Source organism: Olea europaea, chromosome 16 (genome assembly GCF_002742605.1).
Source record: "Olea europaea var. sylvestris chromosome 16, O_europaea_v1, whole genome shotgun sequence".
Lineage (NCBI taxonomy): Eukaryota > Viridiplantae > Streptophyta > Magnoliopsida > Lamiales > Oleaceae > Olea > Olea europaea.
In genome coordinates this window covers 19,329,401-19,336,829 of record NC_036252.1, presented here as the reverse complement: position 1 = coordinate 19,336,829, position 7,429 = coordinate 19,329,401, and the positions used below count along the sequence as shown (strand labels likewise).

Genomic DNA, 7,429 nt, shown 5'->3' with positions numbered 1-7,429 from the left:
TAAGTGTAGAAGTTTTTCTGTTTTAGGGATCTGAGTTTGTCGTATTTTCCGCTTGGAAGGTTGTTATTGCTTATTTTCAGAATAATAGCTTCATTTCGAGGTGAAAATTTTCAGTTCTAGATGGTTGTAGGAAACTGATCATTTTGGGATCATTGATTTTGCGTTGTAATGTAATGAAGGTTGGATTTCATTTTTAACGAGATAGCGCAGAAGGAAGTGGAGGGGTTAGGTTGGGATCGAAAATCTAATATGAAACCTAGTTTCTGAGCTTGTTAGGAGCTCATTTTGTAATTATAATTATGGGTTTATGAATTGGTTAGACTCGGGTGGATTTATGGTATTTAAATAACATGGGGTTGAGAGATTGGCAAACTTAGGGCCTCGGAGAGTTTTTCTTTTTCATCCTTTTGATGATCTTCTAGCTGGTAGTGCTAGCTGGATTAGGTACTAATGGTTAGGAGTTGATATTTCAACTACAATTTATAAATACCTTTATTTTTTGCAGTAGGTTTTAGTAGCTGATTTGAAATTTCCTGCTTTGTCTCCTATTTTATGGCTTTTCCTTGTAATTTGACATTAAAAACTGACCAGATCAAAAACCATGAACTGAGATTGATTAGCAAAAGAAATGATATTTTAGGATTGATGATTTGATTACACAGCTTTATCAGGTTTACAAGCTGAATGTAATTAAAAGTGAATAGTATTTAACTAACTGTTTGAAACATTGTTGGTTTTGTTATTTTATAATATAAATCTTTTGTATAATATGTATATTTGTTATTTTAATGTTAAGTTTTAAGTTAACAATAAGTTCCATAATATTTCGTTGAATTTTGTATTTACGTTGATTTTAGGGGCCTAATTTATGGATTTCGCCTCGAGCTTCGACAATCACCGGACCGGCCCTGGAAACAAACGCTGGGAATCTTGATCTCGTGTGGTGTATATATACACACACTACAAGGATGGCGGATGGCACTTCATTGGAGAGAAATATTTCCTAGATTCTTGTATACTTGCCTTGATCATTGCTCAAGGATGACAATGTGTATATTCTACTGTACAATGAAAACGGTTGCAATTTGATAATTAATGGGAGGGGTGACCGTGGGGGGAACACATTTTCATTTTAAACCACACATCATGACATTTTTTATTAATAACATAAACAAGAGAATATAATCCCTCACCTCCATGTGGAGAGAAAAAATGAAGAACTTGACCGTTTAAATGGTTAAGCAAATTACATCGATTCCTTACTGACCATCTAGCCTATATCCCAGGTCCCAAGCCAAACCACAACCCCATTAAAGAGGTATCGGAGTATCAATGTAACAGTAGGATCAAGAATTGGGAATGCAATAGTAATTATTTTGAGGGTTGACATTGTAAAAAGTATAAGGAATATCATTCATTCAATCTGTCAAAAACACAATTAAATGTGCGTTATTGTGAGAACTTTAGCCATCATAGTGGAGTGAGTGTCACCTCCTGCAGCAGCTACGGCCTTTGCGAGCGAATCTGAACAGCGGTGAGTGCGGCCACGCGATTGGTTTGCGGCTATGGGATTATTGAGGATGAAGGTGGATAGATTTGTGTAGGTTCCGATATGAGATCAGCGCTGCTGCAAGAATACTGGCGTTACTGCCCCAGTCTAGTCTGTAGGGACGTGCTTCTCAGACGGATCATCAAGTGATCTTCGCCCATTGTCCGGAGCCTTCTGACAGAAGTACTTAGACTCAACAGAATGAATACTTTGACATGGTATAATCTTTGTCTCCTTTACAAGGATGAGGGTGGTGGTATTGGCACTGGAGGTTGCTGAATGTTTTGACGTGGCTGCACTCCTTGAAGAGACGAAACCTATTCAGCCTTTCAGATGATGAGCTATTTTGTAAATTTCTCGTGCTTTTGATAAATTCTCAATGTATTATATCCACATGGTAGGTGGTGGCGATTGACTATGGTTGTGACCAATTATTTGGGTGCGATGGTGTTAGATCGGTTGTGGAGCTGGTGGTGGGGTGGCTTTTGTTTGTAGAGGTGGTGGTGGTGGTGAATCTGGCATGGATGTGTTGATAGGTGGTGGTTTGTTGGTGGTTGTGGTGGTGAAGTGGCAGGGGATCTGGTGTGACAATTTGGTGGTGGTTTTTTTTTTTTTTTTTTTTGGAGTAGTGGTGGTGGTGGATTTGGCAAGGGGTGGTTGGCAGTGTTACAGCGGATGGAAAGAGTGTTCATGACCAATTATGTTATGATTATTTTGTAATCGATAAATAATATGTGATCAAATATGTGATCGTGACTAAATTTATAATATGTGACCTAAAATTTGCGACTGCGACTTACAATTAATTAAGTTTTGACCAAAAAATTTAATCGTTACCAATTAATCTAATAATTTGAAATGAATATATGAGTTGTGACCAATAAAAGTTGTGATTTTGTGACCAATGAATAATCTTTGACCTATAAAAAAATTTATTCATGACCGAAAAATAATATGTAATCTATAAAATTTGTGATTTGTGATTGAGAAATAAGTTGTGACTAGAAATTAATCCATGACTAATTAATTTTTTTATTTGTGACCGATAAACAAACTGTAACTTGCAAAATTTTTGAATTGTGATCGTAAAATAATTTGTGACATAAAATTTTTGATTTGTGACCAAAAAATAATAAATTAGTAATTAAATTGTGAATTCGTGATCAAATTGTATAGATCTGTGATCTAAATATATTAAATTAATAAAATAATTAAATCATAAATAAATTTAAATAAAAACCTGATTTTTTAATTTTTAAACTTGTTTTCTTAATTTTGAAATATACCATACTTATAGGGTGTTTGAGAGATATTTTTATGTAAAAATGCATTTTTGAATAGTAAATTGATGGGAAATGTGTGGTTGAAAAATAAGGAAAAGTGTTTGATTTATGTGTAATATTATTTTAATAAAGAATGTGTGGTTGAAAAGAAAAGAGAAAAAAATACATTTTGAAAAAAATGGATATCAAATGGGGCCTTAAACTCTCACTTATGAAATTTTTCCAATTATAAATACTGCTTATATAATGATTTAGGCTTTTAGATTAAGTTTTCTGTTCTTAAATGGTATAGCCCAATTCTCTTTTGAAAGGCTAATCAAGTTCATCTGAGAGTAAGAAGGCCTGCCAATGTTTTTGTGCGTAAACAAAACTTGGAACCATTCAAGTGGATAGAAATTAGTTACCCATTGATACTTCAACACTAAAAAAGGCTACAAGAAGCACAAATTTAGATGCTTAAAAAAAGGCTGCTCATACGAACAAGAATTGTTCATATCAAAATATGGAAAATAAAAAATAAGAAGAAAAATGGTAGATTTATCTTAATAAATCTAGATCAACCAATGTACTGATTATTTGAGAAATCAATAAACTTCCCAACTACAAACAATAAGTTTGTAAAAATTAGATGCAGAATGAGTCGCATGGTCATATTATATACACGATTTTGAAATAGATAATTACTAGTTCGATCCCAAAATCACCTAGAAGGGATGAATAAGTGAATAACTCGAGATTAAAATTATCAATTAAAAGCAACAATTCACCATTTAATTAATTTAGAAATGTTGAATTACAACAATAGTAAATAAAACAACAAATAATACAAGATTTATTGAAGGACAAAATTCTTCATTGGATTAAAAACTCTTGGACCAAACAGGGGACTTTCACTATAAATAATAAGAACTTACAGTATAATCCAGCCTAAAAAATCCATTAGACTCGTTGCAATATCCTGAACTCCTTGGAATGTGCTTCACCTACACCTCCTCCCATTCTTCTAGAATTGTCTCTCCTGTGATCACCAAGAACACCATGTTCTTGTACTTTTCCTATGCTTTTGGTCCAACCTCCTGAATTTCTAGGTACAACACCTTAAAGCGTGATTTTCCACCTTTTTTTTTCCTAGGGGATAGGTGGTTTTTGGTTTTCCACCTTTTTTTTTATTTTTTTTTTGCTTTTTTTATTTTTTTTTAATTGTTGGCAATGGGAACAAATTTTAGGAAAAATTGTAAAAGAGGATATCCCTGAAATTGACAATTTCCACGTAAAACAAAGTCAAACGAACATCAAAAAATACTTTTACTTCAACATTTTCCATGTGAAAAATTTATACAATCAAACACAATAATTTACAATTTCCATGAAAACAATTTCTAGGTAATTCAATTCCTTGAAATTCGTTTTCTTTCCATGTAATTTTCCTACTTGTAATCAAACGCACCCTAAGATTTAAACTTTGTCGCCTTCTTTTTTTGGCATTTTGAAATATTATGATAATATTAATTTAATTTTCTAAATTCAGTACAGTATAATTACAAGGAGTACAAAAATTAGGAAAAAATATTACTAAATCAAGCAATATAAAATATTTGACGAATTTTCAACTAGCTTTATTAAATTATTTTTCTAAAGCATTTATCTACGTAGATTCGTTAATTATTTGTTAGTTGTATTTAACAAATCTAATAGATTTAATAATAAGATTTATAATGGTATTATTTTAACTAAAATGATTTCATCTAAATGAAAAGTATGAAAAAGTATATATTAAGCAATAAGAAAAGAAAATATATGATTTAAGTTAATAATATAACATTTTAAAAATAGAATAAATGGGTAAACTGGAAGGTACATTTACTTAGTTGACACTAACAAAATGTAAACCCCATGGAACGTTTCTGAAATTTTTGAAGAGAGAGAGATCACTCTTAATGCCATAAACCTCAGAAGTGTTTGATGTAATTTGCTCTAGAAATTAATTAGATAAAAATGAAACTAGGAAGAAAGGATATCACTATGTAGAGATTATTTATAGAATAATGATAATTGTCCATATTGAATCTACTTGATTGGATTTAATAAAATTATTTATAGGCATGGGCGAAAAAGAAAAATCAATGATACATAGAGAGATGAAATACAACCTTATGACGGGTTGGGGCTGGAGCGCAAGTTGGGGGGCGGGGGTCGATCTAGAATTACTTAATTTAAAAGTTTAAATTGTTCAAAAAAAGGACAAATCTATGAAATCCCTTGTGCATAAGCAGTATTTACTTTTTAATCAAAGACTTACCATGTACGAATTTTATATAAATGGATGGCATTGGTACTTGAATTCAAGATATTTATTTAGTATGATACTATGTTGAATCACCTTATTTAGAAAAACCATAAAGTGAGGGATTGTGGAAAGGGTGTAGCACAAATTATATCCCTACAATTTAAAAAGCAATGTAGCACAATTATTCTTAGAATACCACAAATAATCTTATCTAAAAGCTCGATCAACTCAATTGGGGCTCTATATTTTAATAGTTTTATTGTGTCATGTTACGAATTAGTAATAAACTTCTTAAGATGCCACATGTTATGTTCCGTGATTACTTTCTGATTATTTTGTACCTCCTTTATTCGTCAAATTAGTGAAGAAGAGAAGGAAAAAAAATTAAACAATTTATATTATATATTAGTACAAAAACTACAAGTTCTTATAAGAAAACCGAGAGATTTTCACTCTTAATCAAAAAATTAAAAGACAAAAGTGAAAATTACAAGAAGATATTCCCCCATAAGATTTGACATTTGTTCTCCCAATTGTCTCCACCTCTTCCAGCAAAACTTGCAAATTTCCCGGCAGCAAATTGCTTGATTGTCTTTCTTTGGTAACACAAACTGAAACAAGATATTCGTGTAAATCTTGCTAAACATCTTCTTTGCACTTTTATGTCATTTCATTTCAATCAATTAAAAATTAAAATAAAATCACTAATGATTTTCATGAATAGTCGCTTCTAAATCATTACGTTGTTAATTGATTTTTGTCACTTCATATATCCTTAATTCTCAAAATTAATTTTCACATAAGACTTGACGTCAAGTTCTCTTGCTCTCATTTTTTCGACCAAATTAAGTTTGTCGTGATTAATCATTCATAAATTTCGTTGTGTTGGATAACATAGCTGAAAATCTCGAATGAGAAGTTATCTCAAATTATTCATAAACTCTTGGAATGTGTAGGCATCCAAAAAAGAGAAACACGAGAGACTCCTTAATATTTTTCTATTTGCTTCTAGTCGTACACATTATTTCATAAAAACAAAAAGAGAAGAGGGGAAAAAAAAAAAATAATAATAATAAAAGTCTCAAACCCCAGTTTCACACGTGTATAAGTATATATGCTATGCATAGACAATGAAAAGAGAGATTCACAACTTGACGTCAAGTTCTCTTGCTCTCATTTTTTCGACCAAATTAAGTTTGTCGTGATTAATCATTCATAAATTTCGTTGTGTTGGATAACATAGCTGAAAATCTCGAATGAGAAGTTATCTCAAATTATTCATAAACTCTTGGAATGTGTAGGCATCCAAAAAAGAGAAACACGAGAGACTCCTTAATATTTTTCTATTTGCTTCTAGTCGTACACATTATTTCATAAAAACAAAAAGAGAAGAGGGGAAAAAAATAATAATAATAATAATAAAAGTCTCAAACCCCAGTTTCACACGTGTATAAGTATATATGCTATGCATAGACAATGAAAAGAGAGATTCACAGACACGCCGACCGGTGAGAAGACTATGGTATATATTTGCACAAGTTGGTGGGCACAACCCACCAAGAATCGCAGCCACCGAAAGCCATCTTATTCTTGATCTTTCCATCAGAGAATATATTTCGAGACTGACTGGAATTAAGAATCTGCAGAATAAATTGACCACTCTTAATTCTACAAGATTTCTTCTTTTGTTGCAAGTTCACTGCCAATCTGATGAACACTGTATGGTGGAAAATCAACTAAAATTTTCAAATAATTCTTGATCTGACATATTTGAGCAGCAAGAATAATCCGTGTGTGTTTTTTTAAAAGTATCTCGTTAAAAACTTAAAATTACCACGTCACTGGATTCATTTCTTGACCTGGGAAATATCCTTTTTTGGGGAAAAAAAAAAAAAAATCCCTCCAACTCTTGCTATTGGAATATAAAAAGTATAACTGACTAAAGATCACGAGAATTTAAGAGATTCGGTAAATATTACTTGGGTCTTCGGACATGGTAAAATTACCCACAATTAGGAGTTCTGGAAAAGATTTTCCTACATCAAATAGTAAAATGAAAAAAGTGATCAAAGAGTGTTGTTAATCTCCTAAGAGCTCCATACTCCTTTAGTCCTTCTTTTGCTTGGTGTGTTTTCCACAGTTGAAGGCTCTTTTTATAGTTTCCTTAAGAGACTTACCTTCTAATATATAAGCCATTATTCCAACTGTTATTTAGGTAACGGTAGAATATTTGTCTTGTCTCATACCGTATTTTATTATCAACGATGTTTTTCGAATTCAACCTGCTGTGTGCAGAACAAAATATAATGC

The 7,429-nt window shown here is 31.8% G+C and overlaps 1 long non-coding RNA gene across 1 annotated transcript; it reads left to right on the top strand.

Moving 5' to 3' along the window:
- Positions 1 to 6: 6 nt before the first annotated feature.
- LOC111412419 lies at positions 7 to 1,124 on the top strand. The gene is made up of 2 exons (XR_002706059.1): positions 7 to 100; positions 858 to 1,124. It is a non-coding gene; the product is annotated as an uncharacterized LOC111412419 (long non-coding RNA).
- Positions 1,125 to 7,429: the final 6,305 nt, after the last annotated feature.